Below are 19070 nucleotides of genomic sequence, written 5' to 3' on the forward strand. Positions count from 1 at the left end.
AGCCGTTGCTCTGCAAAGTATTCCCCTCATCCTTTGGGGAAATTGCATCTGATTGGTTCCATAAATTACCAAAGGGAAGCATAAAGACATGGGAAGGCCTGGCCGAGATGTTTGTGGCCAGGTTCGTGACCAACAAGCTGCAACCCCTGAGGGTTGATGCTTTGATGGCTCTAAGAATCACCAAGGAAGAAGGCCTTAGGGCCTATGCAAAGAGGTACTACGAGGTGTTCAACCGAATACCCGAATGCAACCAAGAAGTAGCGGTCGTGTCTTTCAAGAACGGCCTGAAAGATGACTGCCCACTACGGAAGTCTTTGGCAAAAACACTGCCAAAAAGCATGGAAGAACTCATGGCAAGAATTGAGAAGTATGCCAGAGCCGAAGAAGATACATCGGGAAACAAAGAGGTAAAGCAAGAAAAGGGAAACGGCTTGCCGAAGCGAGGGCGAGGCAACAATGGGCCGACCAAACAAGAAACAGAGTTGAGAAGTAAACAGGCGGTAACGACGGTATTCCGAATCCCAATCCATAAAGTCCTAGATCAAATTCGAAACCAACCTTATTTCCGGGCTCCGGCAAGAGCACCAGGGGAATTCATGGGAAGGAACGTTGGTAGACGTTGCGCCTACCACAATGAAGAAGGGCACCCAACTCAAGGTTGCAGAGCCTTGAAAGCACACTTGGAGGACCTGGTGAGACAAGGCCTTCTGAGGGACCTGGTCGATGAAGCCAGGACAAGGGAAGAACAGGCAAGGTTGCCTCAAGCACCAGCGGCGCCGCCTCCCCCAGCACAGCTACCACAAGCAGGAGGACCGAGGGTGGTCAATGTGATCCACTCAAGGGTCAACGAAAACGAAGTCAGAGGGGAGACCCAGAGAGTAAGACATTTACAGCATGTCTACCAAGTCGGGGAGAAGAGACATCGGCCAGAAGAATGCCAAGGGCCGGTGATAGCCTTTAGTGAAGCCGACCTGGAATTGGTCCAACATCCGCATAATGATGCCTTGGTAGTATCCCTCCAGGTTGGGGAGTGCCAAGTAAAACGCATCCTAATAGATCAAGGCAGCTCTTGTGACATCATGTATGTCAGATGTTACAAGGAGCTGGGCCTTCACCCTGATGACTTAGAACAATCCAGTGGCCCGATGGTCGGCTTTAATGGAACGCCGACATGGCCACTGGGCGCAACAAGCTTGGAAGTACAAGCCGGCACTAAGAAGATCAAGACGGAATTTCTGGTAATTGACACGCCCTCACCATACAACATCATCTTGGGAAGGCCGTGGTTGCATGCGATGGGGGCAGTTCCCTCAACGTTGCATCAACTACTACGGTTCCCAACAGAGCATGGGATTGAAGAAGTCAGAGGAGATCAACTGCAAGCAAAAAATTGCTCCATGGCAGCAATGAAGTCCACTTGTAGTATACGAGAGCCAAGGAAAACAGAAGTTGAAGATGAGGACATGGAGGTCCTAGAAGACGTCGGGAAAGAGCCAGCCGAAAAGAGCGAAGAGGCGCTAAAAAAAATTTTCGTCCAAGAAGGCGACGAAGAGCGTTTCTTTCTTCTCGGCTCAGGCTTAGCTGGAGAAGAAGAGAAAGAACTGGAAGATTTTTTGAGGGCAAACATAGAGGTGTTCGCCTGGACACCTTACGAAATGCCTGGCATTGACCCCGAGGTCACTTGCCACAGACTGAATGTCGACAGGTCGGCAAAACCTGTGATTCAACAAGCCAGAAGACCAACGTTGATACACGTCGAAGTAGTAGAAGAAGAGATAGACAGACTCCTGGAGGCCAGGGCCATCCGAGAAGTTCAGTACCCAACATGGCTGTCCAACACAGTAGTAGTAAAAAAGAAGAATGGCAAATGGAGGGTTTGTGTAGACTTTACCAGCCTCAACAAAGCCTGCCCCAAAGACAGCTTTCCTCTACCCAAGATCGACCAACTGGTAGATGCTACTTCAGGACATGAAAAGATGAGTTTTCTAGATGCATACAGAGGGTACCACCAGATTGCCATGTACCCTCCAGACGAGGAGAAGACCGCGTTCATCACCCCTAAAGGCCTGTACTGTTACAAGGTAATGCCTTTTGGGTTGAAAAACGCAGGAGCAACCTATCAGAGGTTAGTGACAAAGATGTTTAAGCACCTGATTGGCAAAACAGTAGAAGTCTACATCGACGACATGGTCGTGAAGACCAAGGAATCAAAGGGTCATCTTGCCGACCTAAAAGAGGTCTTCGACATACTCAAAAGATATCGGCTCCGACTCAACGCCTCGAAGTGCGCCTTTGGAGTTGGATCAGGTAAATTTTGGGGGTATCTGGTAACAAGAAAGGGCATTGAGGCCAGCCCAGACCAAATCAAGGCCATCTTGGAACTACAGAGCCCGACATCGGCAAAACAAGTTCAAATGCTTACTGGAAGGGCCGCAGCCCTAAACAGATTCATCAGTAGAAGCTCAGATAAGTGCAGACCCTTCTTCAACCTGGTGAAAAAAGCCACAGACTTCCTATGGACAGAAGAATGTGAAGCCGCCCTAACCGACCTAAAAAAATACTTGACCACAACTCCAGTTCTTTCCAACCCAGTACCAGGGGGGGAACTGTTTTTGTACTTAGCAGTCTCAGAACACGCAATCAGTGCAGTGCTAATCCGAGAGGAAAAAGGGGAGCAAAAGGCTGTTTACTATGTAAGTAAAACTTTGGCCAACGCAGAAACAAGATACCTACCACTGGAAAAATTAATGATGGCCTTAGTAATGGCTTCAAAGAAGTTGCACCATTACTTTCAGGAACACAAGATTGTGGTCCTAACAGAGCACCCACTGAAATCCTTATTGCAACAAGGAGAGTTAACAGGAAGGATAGCAAGATGGGCAGTAACCCTGGGCTAGTTTGACCTGGAGTTCAGGCCGAGAACAACAATAAAAGGTCAAGTCTTGGCCGACTTCGTCGCAGAACTCACACTTGAAACCATCGCACGTCGGGCTCCGTCGAGCCAAGATGAGCATAGTCCCAACAAGCAAAAAGAATCCCAGCCAAAGACAAAAAAGCAAGAAAAGGAGAAGCTCAGACCCTGCAGCATCTACATCGGCGATTCATTCAGACTCTTCGTCGATGGAAGTTCAAACCGCCAGGGAGCAAGGGCAGGAGTACTGCTGATATCCCTAGATGGAGAAATAGTAGAACAGTCCATCCGTTTGGGGTTCAAAGCCTCAAACAATGAGGCAGAATATGAAGCATTAATTGCAGGGCTAAAGCTGGCAGCAGCAGCAGAAGCAGATGAGGTAATTATTTTTTGTGATTCACAACTCATTGTTAACCAGTCAACAGGAGAATTTGCAGCCAGGGACGAAAGAATGTCGGCATATGCAAAGGAAGTCATCAGATTGGCAGCCCTATTTCAGAACTGCAGATTACTCCAAGTTAGCCGAGATGACAACACCCACGCCGACGCGTTGGCTAACCTGGCCAGTTCAATTCAAACTAGAAAAACAAGGACAATTATGATCGACTACATGTCGGCCCCAAACATAGATAAACAGAGCACCAAACAAGAAGCAATGTGCGTGGACTTGGGACCAAGCTGGATGGATGCAATCATTGCATTCCTAAAAAACGGGAAGCTGCCAGAAGACCATAAGGAAGCACATAAAGTCAGACTGAAGTCGGCCAGATTCAGTCTAACAGCAGAAGGCCATCTCTACAGGAGGTCCTTCACTGGGCCGCTTTTAAGGTGCGCACACCCTTTGCAGGTTGAAGATTTTCTTTACGAAATTCATGAAGGAATTTGTGGAAGCCATGCTGGGGGCAGATCATTAGCCCACAGGGCCATTACCCAGGGGTATTGGTGGCCCTACATGCAAAAGGATGCCGAAGCCTATGTGAAAAAGTGTGAACAATGCCAAAGGTTTGCACCTTTGATACATTAGCCAGCTGCTGACCTGAACCCAGTATCCAGCCCTTGGCCGTTTGCCCAATGGGGCATGGATCTGGTTGGATAACTTCCCCAGGCAACTGGGCAAAGAAAATATTTGCTGGTAACAACAGACTACTTTACAAAATGGATAAAGGCAGAACCTCTTGCCAAAATCCGAGATGTGGACGTCAAGAATTTTATATGGCGAAACATTATCACCAGATTTGGGATTCCAAGAGCAATAATTGCCGACAACGGAACACAGTTTGACAGCAAACTCATCAAGAACTTTTGTGCAAAATTCAAAATAAAAAATTATTTCTCAACACCAAGTTTTCCTCAAAGCAATGGGCAAGCAGAGGCATCCAGCAAAGTAATTCTGGATGGAATAAAGAAGAGGCTGCAGGCAGCAAAAGGAAAGTGGGTAGACGAGTTACCCAACGTACTTTGGGCATATCGGACTACGGCGAGAAGATCAACAGGAGAATCCCCCTTTGCCATGGCTTATGGCACAGAAGCAGTCATCCCATTGGAGATCGGCATCCCAGGGATCAGAACCCAGGGAGTAGAGAATGGCACTAATGACATACTCTTAGCCCGAGATCTGGATTTGTTGGAAGAACGAAGAGAGAAAGCTGCAATTCAGCTTGCAGTATACCAGCAACAGCTTGCCAGAGCTTATAACAAGAAGGTCAATCCAAGAGATTTTCAAGTCGGCGACCTAGTCCTGAGAAAAGTCGTCGGGAACAAGAAGGATCCTAGGGAAGGCAAGCTTGGCCCAAACTGGGAAGGACCCTACAGAATTACTTCCGTATTAGGCAATGGAGCTTATCGGCTTGAGGACAATAAGGGCAAAGCATTGCCCAGACCTTGGAATACTTGTAATTTGAAATTTTTCTATCATTAGATGTGCATCATTTTTTGGCCGATATCATCAATAAAGTCTTTTCAGAATTCTTTCAACACATATGATTAATAAAGTTATGCATTGATATTTATTGAAGACATAATTAATGTGAACCCAAGTCAAACTCAGGTTCACATTGGGGGCAAAGAAAAGGCAGAGATGATTCCTTAATTCACTTGTTGAAATTTGTAGCAATTTACAAGTTGGAATTAAGCTGATTCCTTATCTTCACTTGTTGAAATTTGTAGCAATTTACAAGTTGAAGTTAAGCCGAGATTATTCCTTAATTCACTTGTTGAAATTTGTAGCAATTTACAAGTTGGAATTAAGCTGATTCCTTATCTTCACTTGTTGAAATTTGTAGCAATTTACAAGTTGAAGTTAAGCCGAGATTATTCCTTAATTCACTTGTTGAAATTTGTACCAATTTACAAGTTGGAATTAAGCTGATTCTTTATCTTCACTTGTTGAAATTTGTAGCAATTTACAAGTTGAAGTTAAGTCGACATTATTCCTTAATTCGCTTGTTGAAATTTGTAGCAATTTACAAGTTGGAATTAAGCTGATTCCTTATCTTCACTTGTTGAAATTTGTAGCAATTTACAAGTTGAAGTTAAGCCGAGATTATTCCTTAATTCACTTGTTGAAATTTGTAGCAATTTACAAGTTGGAATTAAGCTGATTCTTTATCTTCACTTGTTGAAATTTGTAGCAATTTACAAGTTGAAGTTAAGCTGAGGTTATTGCTTTAAGTTCTCATAGCAATATATGGATTGCTTAACCCTAAGGAAGATGCTTAACACTTGTTGAAATTTGTAGCAATTTACAAGTTTATGTTAAGCCGACATATGATCACCCGCTGAGGTATACAGAAATTTACAGGTTGAAATAAAGGCTAAGTATATTGTTTAAACACTTGTTGAAATTTGTTGCAATTTACAAGTAGGTTAAACCGAGATCACTGTTTAATACTTGTTGAAACTTGAGAAGAAGCTTGCAAGGATTACATTAAGTAGTATATGTTTTATACTTGTTAAAATTTATGAAAGGTTTGCAGGTCAGTATCTTGCCGAAGTAAAAGTTTTGTAGTTATACCCGAGGTATGTAACCTCGAGAAGATTGCACAAAGGAAACAAAATGAAAAAGCATGCAAAAATTTCTAAGTATAGAACTATGCAGAAGCAATCAACAGAACATCACAAGATTAAAAAACATCCATAGAAAGAACAGTTACAGTTACATATTGAAAAAGCTACGTCGGCCATAAGAAGGAGTTTTGCATTGACCAGATATTAAAAGAGAGTACAAAGTACAAAGTGCAGAAAAAGAAGGAAAAAGTACAAAAGACATTTTAAATCAAGACTCTTCAGTATTAGCAGCTGCAGGAACTGGGACCTCGGACGATTCTGGTGGAACGTCCTCGGCAACCTTTTCTGCTTCTATCTCAGCATCAATCTCAGCCAGCGTATTGTCCAGCTTTCTTTCGGCCAAAAGAAGGTCGGATGATAGTTGCTCGATGGCAATTTCCTTGGGTGCCTCCCCAACCTCATCACCCTCCTCATCCAAGGTTAAATCCATGACTTGCTCAGCAGAAGGAAGGGACTTGGCTTCAGCAGCATCCTTGGGTTTCCTTACCAAGGCCTCATCATCATTTTTCCCTTGATCCTCATCCTCGGCATCAGCCTCAGTCTCGGATTCGTCTTCAACCTGACTTGGAGGAGGAAATGGTAAACGAATGGCATTGGCATTACGAAAGGGTGAGTCAACAGGGAGATCAAGTTTTTTTATCAGGGACATCTAACCAAGGGAAAATCCCCTGTTGCATGCCTGCCTGACTTGAAGTTTATAATCCTCTGTGACGTCGGCCATACCCTGGGTATAGGCCTTTTCATCAGCCTCTTTGACATCGGCCTCCTTGGTGGCCAGAGCTTGCTGGAGCTCCTTCTCAGCCTGGGCCTTTTTTACTTCGGCATCTTTTTTCTCAACTTCAGCTACTTTTCGGATAGCTTCAGCAGACTTCACTTTCTCTTTGGCCATCTGCTGGGCCTTAGTAGCAGCCTCGGCCTGGTCCTCCAGTTTTCTCATCTTTGATTCAAGAGATTTGATCTCTTTCTTCAGGGAAGATGCTTCCTTCTTCATATCAACCAATCTTTGCTGATTTTCAAAAGATTGCATTGAAAATGAATGGGCGTGCTGAATGGCCTGAAGAAAAATAGAAGTGTTAGAAAATATTCTCAGTAAGAAACAGAAGGAAAAATCACAAGTGCAAACAGGAACACTTACTTGAACGGAGTGTTGGAGCATAAGAGCGTAATTCTCATACTCGCTGAGCTCAGCATTTCGTTCCAAATCCTTTGGAAGAAGAAGAGCAATACTGAGGGCGACACCAACGTTAATATCGTCGGCACTTTCACTAGCCATAATAGGCCTATCTTCCAAAGTTAGTTTTGGGGCCCATGGAACGTCGGGCTTCTTCGACGCCGAGGTCGTCGCAGACGATGACCTTGGCCTCTTTGATTGTGTGGACCCCGAGGGTTGGGTCTCAGTGGATCTTTTTGTGGAAGCAGAGGTAGTCTTTTTGCACTTAGCCAGTTGAGAGATAGGCAAAGCATCCTCAGCCTCGGCGTCAGTGGCCTTGGCTTTGGGCTGAGCCTTTTTTACTCTCTTCGGCTTTGGTGGGGGCATCGCATGCGATGGTACAGCATCAGCGTCGGCTGGGAGGTCGGCAAGAAGATCTTGAACGACAGGCCTTGGACGAACCATCTCGGCAGTCTTTACAAGTCTTCGTCGACGTTTACGTTCTAGAATTGGTATTAAGTAGGGGGCCGAAGTGGATGGAAGATCGGCTGGGTCAGAGGTGGATGATCTGTTCGGGATGAAGATGCGGTTACAGTTTGTAACAACCCTCATACTGTTTACTGATTAATGACTGACCGATTACTGTTAAACGAAACTGATAATGACTGATAACTGACCGATAATCGAACTGAATGAAATACTGAACTGACTGACTGAAATTGAAACTGAATTGACTGAGTATATGTTAGTTAATTGCATTCCATCTGTTTGATTGTCTGATTATCTGTTCATGCTTATATGTTTAAACTGCTAATTGAAGGCCTTATCGGCGGCCGAATCCGAAACTGATTAGTGTTCTATGACCCTCATAATTTATGCGATTTTATGGTATAATTATCTGAAACTTGATTAGGTATGATTAAATTAGATTAAAATAAGCTAATTAAAGAATTCGACGTAATTACAATTTTGCCATTGTTAGTGGGCCCTTATTATAACATGTTAGAGCCTTGAAATGCTTGAATCAAACATTTTGCTCAGCTCATTCTTGCTTTTGCCGACTAGAGGGAGAGAGTTAAGGGAGAGAGTTAGATTTCACCTCTTTTGGCTCGGTTTTGCTTGGAAATTGAAGAAATTGTTGAGGTTGATTGTTAATTTGAGCTCCCTTCTTGAACTACAAGACTAAAGGTAGCTCCATTGTCTTCTTGTTCATGTTTTAAGTTGACTCTTGCATGGTTCATGTCATATTGATGGAGTGTAGAGCCAAAACATGGTTTAGATGTTGAATTGAAGCTTAATTGTTGCATGCATGTACATATATTGAAGTTTTGAGGTTGTAGTCCATGTTTCCTCACATGCATGTCCATCCTTTGGTTATACTCCATGAGTTCGTCTTGTTTTTGAAGGTTTGAGCTCTTTTGAAACAGCATTAAAGCTTTGAAAATGATTTAAGATCATGCATGTCATGTTTGAGGATTGTTCTTGGAAAATGGTTTGAAATTGGGTTTGAATTAAACACCCTTGGGCTTTGATTTCTCAAATTGAGCTTTGAATCATGTCATTCCATGTGTTTATAAGTGTTTTCCAGAAAATGAGCCCAAGAGGATCGGCTTTGATGCATTTAAACTTGAGTTTGAGCTTGGAGGTGCAATCTGGGTTTTCCAGATTTCGCACTCCCGCTCGAGCGGGGAAAGTTACGCTCGAGCGTGGAATCCGAGCAACCAGCATCTCTCTGCACTGTTTTACAGTCCGCTCGAGCGGAGTATTGGGCGCTCGAGCGGAGTCATGTCTCAAGCTCGAGCAGGCGTCGAGCGGAGATTTCACCCATCCAGTACTTTTACAGTACGCTCGAGCGGAAAAGTTTACGCTCGAGCGTGTACCTTTGTTGCATGACCGCTCGAGCGGGGAAACCTGCGCTCGAGCGGAACTCTGTTTTTCTGAAAATGCTTTTAAATGTACATCTTTGCATCCTCATCCCATTCTAGGCATTCTTAGGCCTAGTTTAAGACATCTTGTTGAGGATATAGATGTAGAACACACCGAGGCATTAGGAATTAAGTTATTACCGTTCCCAATTGGGTAGCTTAGTGTGTGTTCAATCTGTTAACTGTGTAGGGTTGGCGACTGGGGAGACACGCTCTAGCATACTGTGGCCCAAACTCTGTGAGTAACAATTGTGTAAAGATATGTTCAACTGATATCTTTTGAATACTGAACTGAACTGTTTACTGAACTGGTATTACTGAATGAATGTATGTCCTTTATTTCTGAACTGTACTGTGGCATCCTTAGTACCTACTGTTTACTGTTACTGTTACTGTTACAGAGATCTCTGTCGGTTCCCTCGTGGAACCACTACTGTTTACTGACTGATGGCCATCATTACTGTTCGGTCTTTTAAGACCTACTGTTACTGTTATGCTAATGGATGTACCACATATGACTGTTTACTGTACTGAACAACTGAAATACTGATTGAATTGAACTGTTTTCATTACTGTAAGGACATTCATTCTAAACCCCTTTACGCTTTATGTTATTCACTGGGCTTTAGCTCACTGCTCATATATATATGTAGGTGTACAGGCACCAGATCGGAGCTAGGAGCGTCAGGGTAACTCCAGTTTTGTCAAGCCAGCCTTTGTGCCTCACTGCGAGGTTCCGAGTTGCCATGCTATGGCTTTGGGGTGTTTGTTTGTTTTCCCCCACCTGTCATCATACTGTCTAACTGTTCTGTATAGACTGAATGTTTACCGTACTGTTATCAAGGGATTAGGTCCCTGTTCTGTGTGACTGTAAATTTTGTATAGACCGTACTGTTTTGTACAGACGGAATGTTTTCTGTACTGTTATGTAGGGTTGAGTCCCTAGTTTGAATGGATGTAAGTATTGTACATACTGTTCTGTACTGTTTATGTATGAATGCATGGAAAACCTTTTGCATACAGACTGTCACAGCTCATTGGACATTGTTTAATTACTGTATTGGCTTTCGCCAGGCCCTGTACTCTGTTTTACTGTATTACTGTTAAGCAGGCCTTCGGTAATCTCGGATTACTGGCCGGTTACGGTGCTAAACCCATAGGGCCGGGTTTGGGTCGTGACACAGTTGTGGCAGTTGGTGGGGAAAGACTCTTTTTCTTCTTTTTTGGGACGTCGGGTAATGTTGATTTGTATGTCGGAATGAAATTCAGTAACAAGGGAGCCTTGCGCTTGTGGATAGGAAGACCAAGAAGCTTCTTTAAGTCCTTTCCAGGGAAGAAGGATTGACGGAAGTTCTTTGGTAGTTGATGAAGATCTGCAGGATAAGTAAACAGACATTAGAAACAGACAAAATTTTAAAGACTTAAATAAAAACAACTAAGTGTTGGCACTGGGCTCTTACCCTTGCCCTCTTTAACTGATCGAGGAAGAGGGAAGAGATAGACATCTTCGTCTGGGCCAAATTCCCAATTTCCCGAAGCAATAACAAAGTCATCCCCAGCCCCCTTGTTAGAGTCTGGGAGGTCGGCTACAATTTTGAACTCGGTAGACCTTGGCTTAAGGTAATAAACAAAGCCCCTCTCCTTCAGGTTGAGGGGGCACATTGTATAACAGTACTGAAGGTCGGCCAGGGTGATCCTAAGATTCTCCTGCCTAGCTAAAGCTATAATACCATTAATCACCCTATAGGAGTTGATGGTAAGTTGCATGGGGTTCAGCTTGTAGAAATAAAGAACTTCACGAAACAAGGGATCAAGTGGAAGCCGAAGTCCACATTCAGTAAAGGCAACTATAGGAAAGGACATCGTATGGTCTGTGGGCATGATGGTATCATCATCCCCAGCTAGCTTAAAGTGAACATCGGCTGGGATAGAGAATTCCTGCCTAAAGTATTCGAGTTTTGTTGGGGTATTTACCCTATGCCTCCACATACCCATTACGTCGGCCTAAACAAAGAAGAGTGTGTTTCCGAAGATGAGCGTTTTAGAAGGATTGCAAAAACCTCGACAAAGGCCTAGGAAAGGACTGATAAGGCTTGTTTCGGTTTTCCCTAAAACTTGAAGGTTTTACACACAAATCCCAAGCCTAAGAACTATAAAGATCAAGATCGAAGGCACAGATCTGGGACAGATACAAAAAACAGAAAACAAAGACGAAATTTCAGATTCAAGAACAAAGATGGACTATCAGAAACACGAAGAATACAAAGGGATAAAGGTCAAGAATTATGGCAAGAAAAGTGTTGAAACAGTGCAAATGTTCAAAATGTAAGAGAAATCGAGCAACAAAGCAGCAATGGTAAAAACACATAAAAAGATTGGGAGTAAAGGGAACAGGGCCTTACCAGAACAAATGAAGTCGGAAAGAACGACGCCGAGAAATGGTAACGATTGCAGGCACGACGAAACGGAGGAAACTTCGCTAAGGTGAAGGGACAAAAAATCGCAGAGCTTCGAGTTAGAACAATGGTAGATTCGAAAGAGCTTTTGTAGAGAGAAAGAGCAAGAAATCAGAATGAAAAAGTGAAGAAAGAAAGAGGCAAGGAAAAGTTTTGTCAAAAACGTGAAACGGCGGCAAAAATAGGGCATTTATTACGCCTAGAGCAACGCACGCGTCAGACGGCGCAGACAAATGGCAGACAGCTTTCAGGCGCGTCACAGACACGCTCCAATGAAGACAATACACGTGAAAAGAACGGTTAGATATGCATGACAGCTCATGCGCGTGGGAGAGTACGTTCGAAACCTTGTTCTCCAAAGAGAATACATCGGCTGGAAGTGGATTATCTCGGCTAAACAGTTTTTGAGCCATTACTCAGAAAAGAAATGTCGAAATATCGATATAGGTTCCATCACCTCAGAATGCCGAGGTAATAGAACCTAGGGGCAGTTGTGAGGATATATTTTCTGAAAACCAACATGTGGCATGGTGACGCCGACGTATCAGCCGAGGTACCACGTGTCCTGGTCGTGACGCCGAGATGATCTCGGCGAGGCCGAGGTTAACTCCGAAGATATCGGAATCCGAGATAACCGAATAAGGGACAAGAGTCCTAAGACGAAGAGGGGACTTAACCAAGATAAGGATAAAGCTCTTAGGGAGTTTATCTTTATCTCTTAAAGAGTCCAAAGTAAGCACTAAATTGGAGTTCATAGAAGTCATACTTCTAGTAGGACTTGGATTGAATATATTATAAAAGAGAGGCACCCCCGTGGGTCTAAGGTATGCAATTTATGTTTTGAGTATTAAGTTTAGCACTTGATTATCTTTGAGAGATATACTGACTTGATCGTCGGAGTGCCCCCGGGTGGAAGAACCACCGCCGGAGCCTTTTCTTTTTGTTACAGGTTGCTGAAGCCATCTATTCTGCCTGTGCTCTCCAGTTGATCACTAAGCAGGCAGTGTGGTCAGATTTTCACCCACACAGTTTGATATTTTGATAATAATCATATGTGTTAGATTTTTTAAGGAATTAAATGTCTTTTATTTATTTATTATATTATATTAAAGTTTAATATTTTGATAATAATCATATGCGTTGAATTTTTCAAGAATTTTTTTTATATTTGTTCTTAATGCATTAAAGTGTTATTATGAAGAATAATAATCATATGTGTTGGGACTTTTTAAGGAATTCATGTATTGGATTTCAAAGATTTTTTTTTATACTTGTTTTAATGTATTAAAGTGTTATTATGAGGGTAAGATTTAGGAGTTGGGAGAAGTTAATAAATGTTAAGATTTTTTTTTTTAAATCAAAAAATCAAGAAATTTAGATTGAAAGATTGGAGCTCCCATAAGGCTTGGGGTTAAAAATCTCATTTTATTTAATATATATTATAGATTATAAAAATTTAAAAATTATATTATAAAATTTTATTATTCATATTAAAATTTAGAAGTTGTTTGGTTTTTAAGTTTGGCTAAAAAATCACAAAAGGATAAAAGAAAGTAAAAAACTCACAAAAAGTCAAAAATTACAAAAGGACAAAAAAAATTTACCATTCTAAAGCCAAAAAGTCAAAAAAAAAAATTAAACGAACAAAAAAGTTTCAGATTAAAAAAGTCAAAAAAATTAAAAAATCAACTAAAAAAATCATTGTCAAACGAAGGCTTAGTAAGATTCATCTGAAAAATAAAATAAAACTTATTAATAAATTTTCTAAAACATATTATTATTTTTCTTTTTAACTTGTGAAACATGATTTTGGTATAGAATGGTATGATATTTTATAATTCTTTTATTCTAAATAAATCAAAATAGTTCTCATTGTGCTTCACAATTACAAATCATCTTAAATGGATTTCATGTAAAAAATTTACTATTTTCATATTTAGAAGTGGGTTGGTTTTTTAGCTTTTTGACTTTTTTAGCTATTTTAGCCTGAGCTTAAAAGCTTAGTTTGGGAAGGACTTTTTGGCTTTTTTGAGTTTTTTTGTGAGAGAAGTATGTAATGATTATGGGTTGGATGTGATGTTTTGTATGCTATGGCTAAAATAGTCTATTTTATTTTTTATGACTAAAATAACCAAAAAAACCTGCAAACCTACTTGCCAAACACAGGCTTAGTGATGAAAAATGCTTTAGAAATAAATTAATAAATTTTATAAATATTTTTTTACTAAATGATGTGTTGTGTAATGATAAAAATTTGAAATACACTTTAATAATATAATAAATATCATGATAATTAATTAAAAAAAATTATAAATTTATCAGTTTGTAGCGGCTTGTTTTAGAAAATTGGTTAAAAATTAATTTTTTTTTTGAAAAAATATATTAAAAAAATAAAAAAGTAATACAACTTATAGTAAATTAAAAGTCAAAAAATAATTTTTTATTCACTTATCAAAACAAGCCAAACTATTATACACTTGCAATATGTCTTAACTTGTGCGGAAATCCTCCACTCATTGGCCATGCTTCTTGTTTTTTTTTAACAAACACACTACAATATGAAAAAAATCAAATCATTAAAAACAAAATATAAAATATAAAAAAATAAAAAACTAAAAAAATATTTTTTGAGCTATAAAACAAATAAGGTGAGTGGTATTCATTGAGATTTTTACTCAAAATCTTTTCAATTACATGTATAAAGAGGTGTTTTAAAAATATGGTTAAAAATTATTTTTTAATTTTTTTATAAAAAAAAAGTAAATTAAAAGAAAAAAAATGACTTTTAATTTACTTGTTAAAATACTCCAGAGTATAATGATGTTCGTAAGTTTTGACGTCACTCCAAAAATAAATAAATAAATAATGCAACCGTCCCATCAGTTCCTTTTTGTTTCTGGATTCTCCCACCTTTATTATTATTATTATTTTAAATGAAAATTTTCTCAATCTTGTCTTGATGCTTCCACCAGAGACATCCATGGGTGTAATTTATAGACTTGTGCTATGTAATTCGAAAAGAATTGTTTTCGAATTTAAAAATAACGTCATTTTGTTGTTTGATTTTTTTTTTTTCAATCAAAAAAAGAAGAAGAAGAAGGACGAGAAGACAGCTGTAGCGGGCGGAGGCAGAGGCGGCGGGCACGAGCGGGGGCGGGGGCCGGAGGCAGATGCAGGGGGCAAATGCAGGGGCGGAGGCGGAGGCAGAGGCAGAGACGGGGGCTGCGAGGCAGAGGCGGAGGCGACGGCGGAGGTGGGGTTACGACGATCGGGCGGAGGGCTGCGACGGCTGCAACGACTTGCCTCATCTTCCCCTCTCTTCTCTTTCTCTCTCTCATTCTCTCTTCTCTTCTCTTCTCTTTCGAGCTGTTCGGGGGCACAAAATTGTGGGGAAAAATCATTTTTCAATTTATTAAAGAGATTGGTTTCCTCCTGTCTCAAGTCAGGTTAGAGAGTATTGTTGGGTTTGTGAAGATATATTATGAGTTTTATTTTGATAATTTAAATTATTTAAAATTTATTAAATATTATAGATTTGTAAATAATTACGTAGATCAGATATTGATAATATTCTATGATTTTTTTTAATATTTAGATATATCTAACATAAATACACTTAAAACTTATAATATTTGTAAAAAAATCTTTAAAAAATTCACTAAATACCAAAAATATATTTTTAAAAAAAATTACGAGAATTCAGTACATTTTTCATAGTCTTGTGTATTTATTGATTTTTTAAAATATATTTTTATAAATATTTTACTTTTTAGATATATTTAAGTAAGGTGAATATAAAAAATTAAAAAAAATCCTTAAAATTTAAAAAATATTCACTAAAAAAACGAACAAAAATTTAATTTTCAAAAAATTAAAACCAAACACATTGAATATTTTTAGGAAAAATTACCAATAAATCCCAATTGAGAGAATGTTGCTCTACTTACCCAAATACGAAGACAATAAACAAACCTTCAAAACCCTAAATAATGCAGAACACATTAACGACAGTGGTTTAAACATTACACACCTTTAGGTTTCGTTGTCATCTTCTGCAACTCCGGTGTACTCGGTTTCAGTGTACACCAATAAAAAATATTGTTCTATGTGTCTGTACATTATTCGACGAAGACGATGTCAAGCTCTCACTGGCGCATTTTACTCCGATTGTGTATCGCTATGCATTATAAAGGTAGTCTGTTAGTTTGCAGATTCCTCCAATTAGGGTTTCGAACTTGAAGCACAAATGTGGAATTCATGCAATCCCTCTTCGAAAATACCTCACCCATATTTAGGGATTTCACCAATTGATATGGAAATGTTCAAAATGTAGAAATGTTGAAAACCAATGTTTCCTTACGCAAATCATAATAATTGATCGAAAAACGAGAGAAACTAAAAAAGCCTATAGTGCGCTTGATGTCTACAAACGTAATTTACCCATTACTAAAATCCCACATTCACCCCTATGCAACCATCCACACGTGCATAGTATTGGACAAAATTGACATTTTGACTTTTTAAGGATTTTTTAGTTCAAAAGAAAAGATGCAGGACTAAAAGGTGCACAAGTTCCCAACTTTATTGTTGTTTTACCCTATTTTTTATTTGAGTAAATTATAAATACATTTTTCTTAAGTTTATTAAAAATACAAATTATTCTTATAGTTATGAAAATTACATCTCACTCTCTAAATTTTTTAATTGCATAACAAATAACTCACTTTCATTAATTAATCATAATGTCAATTAATAAATTTTAATAATGTTAATAACATATTTCAATTAACAATTTTGATAATTTCATCATGGAAGAATAATTAGAAATTTCATTTTTTCTATCAGTTTTATTTAATGACATATTCTGACAATGGAATATTATAAATTTTTGAACCACGTGGGACAATATGTATTTTAAGCAAACCTTATGGAATGTATTTGTAATTTACCCGTTTTATTTTATGTTATACCGTTTTGTTATAATTTATTGAGTTTGTTTTTAGCTTCTTTATTTCAAAAGTGTATGCCAGAGTATTTAATTTTGTTTTTGTTTATATTATATAATAAGGTAAAAATAATTTAAATAAACAAAAAAAATTTATTATTTAAAAATTTAAAAAATGGCGCTTTTAACTTTTAATTTGATCAAGCTTATTCCAACCATACTTGCATTATTTGTGTGTGTGCTGTTTTTTGACCACACTGCCAAACAGGTACTCAGTTGGAGAACACCGACAGAATATATTGCGCCCGAACGACCTGTCACAAAAAGATAAGACTTCGGCGGTGGTTCGTCCACCAGGGGCACTCCGACGATCAAGTCAATACCTAATTATCTCTCAAAGATAATAATTAGTGCCTAACTCGCTAGGCAGAATACAAAAAGCGTACCTTAGACCCACGAGGGTGCCCTTCTTTTATAGCCAACACTAATCTGATCCCTGTAGAAGCCTAGCTCCTTCTGGACTCTGGCTTAATGCTTATCCTGAACTCTCCAATTGATAAAGATAAACTCCTTAAGAGTTTTATCGTTATCTAGGCTGAGGTCTTCCCTCATCCTAGGACTCTTGCTCCCTATCTGTTCATCTCGGATTCCAGTATCTTTGCAGGTAACCTCGGCCTAGCCGAGATTACCTCGACGTCAAGTCAAGGACACATAGCACCACGGCTGGCACTTCGGTGCGACCTTGGCCACGTGTTGCTATCCAAAAAATATGTCCCCACAATTGCCCCTTAAGTTTTATTACCTCGGCATCTTGAGGTGATGGAACCTATATCATCAATCCATATAGCAGGTCGGCTAAGCTTGCTCTTTCCTTCATTACCGAGGTCGTCACTCGTTGGCTCCATATGACCAAGACTTGTAGTCTGTTCAGAACCAAGGACCAAGTTTCTAGAGTTTCTTTAACCGAGATCGTTCCCTTAGCCGAGGTTTTTGCTTCATTAAATTAAGAACTCCAAGAGTTTCAACACGCGTATGAACTGCCACGCACAGTAATTCAATCGTTTTCGCCACACGTCCTTTCCCTATTGAACCGTACCTGACGCGTGCCATCAAGTCGCGTTGCATTTGTGTGCGCCGCCTAACAGACACATCGTCCTAGGCACACTAATTGCGTTTTTGCCGCCTTTTTGTGTTTTGATAAAAAATACTTCCCTCACTCTTCGCCGTTTCACTTTTGCATGTTCATCTTCTCCAAACTTTCTCTCTCTCTAACACTCATCTCCCAAATCCTCCATTTTCATTCTCTCGAAGCTTTCTGCAATTGCTTTCATTCTCCCCATCCGGCGAGGCATTCACCGTCTTTTTACTTGTTCCACCGTCGTTCAACTTCGGCATTCATTTCACCGGCGTCACTCTTCCTGGTAAGCCACTGCTTCCCTTCATTTCAATTTCTTGTTTCACTTCAAACTATTATGCTTGTATACTGCTACTGTGATCTTATTCATGTTCTTGAATCTTCATTTGCATTGTAAATTTTGCTTTGCTTTGCTTGCAATTTGTTTCTGGGTATATATACGTACTCACACACTGTTCATACACTTGATGTTCTTTATAAATTGCCACTGTCTTCAATTTTGTGCACATTTTATGCAATGTTCTTGAACCCCTTCTGGTTTTCCTGAGTTTGAATCATGTTCTTGTTTCTGTTTTCTTGTTGCATTTTGCCAGATTCTTACCTCCAATTTCCTGTTTCCACATAGATTTTAGGCTTGGGTTTTGATAGAAGCTACTATCCCTAGGAAAATTGGAACAAATTTCCCTAGGTCTTAAAAAGCCCTTGCCCTTGCTTTTGTTTTGAGTTTAAGCCGAGGCCCCTCAAACCTTAACAAACCACTTCCTTCTGAAATCCAACATCTTCCCCATTTAGCCGACGTTATGGGTATGTTCAGGTGGAGGGTCGACACCCCAACTAAGCTAGCATACTTTAGGTAGGAGTTTTCCATCCCTGCCGATGTTCATCTCAGGTTGGCTGGAGAGGAGGACTTTATCATGCCCAAAGACGACTCCATGCCATTCCTAGTAGTAGCTTTCATAGAGTGTGGACTTAGGTTCCCTCTTGACATCCACTTCCGAGAAGTCCTTTTCTATTACAAACTCAACCCAATGCAATTAGCCATTAACTCTTACAGAGTCATCAACGGTATCATTGCCTTAGCTAGCCGAGAAAATACTAGGGTAACTCTAGCTGACATCCAGTACTGCTAGACCATGTGCGGCCTTAAGTAAGAAAAAGGCAACATTTATTACCTTAAGTTGAGATCGACATAATACAAACTTATCGCCGACTTCCTTGATTCCAACAAGGGCGCCGGAGACGATTATTTCATCGTCTCGGGCAATTGAGAGTTCCCTCAAGAGGATGACCTTCACCTCTACCCTTTAAGCCATACAGTGTTCAAAAAGGGAGATGGTAAGAGCCAAGTGTCACTTTTACTTGCTTTCAAGTCTTTTTTACTTTGATATTTTTGTATGCTCTAACGTTTATTTGTTTTATTTTGCAGTTCTTCCTCAACCACCTAAGGACTTCCGCAAATCCTTCTATCCCAGCAAGGATTTC

Source organism: Camellia sinensis, chromosome 12 (assembly GCF_055761805.1).
Source record: "Camellia sinensis isolate YWXY chromosome 12, ASM5576180v1, whole genome shotgun sequence".
NCBI lineage: Eukaryota > Viridiplantae > Streptophyta > Magnoliopsida > Ericales > Theaceae > Camellia > Camellia sinensis.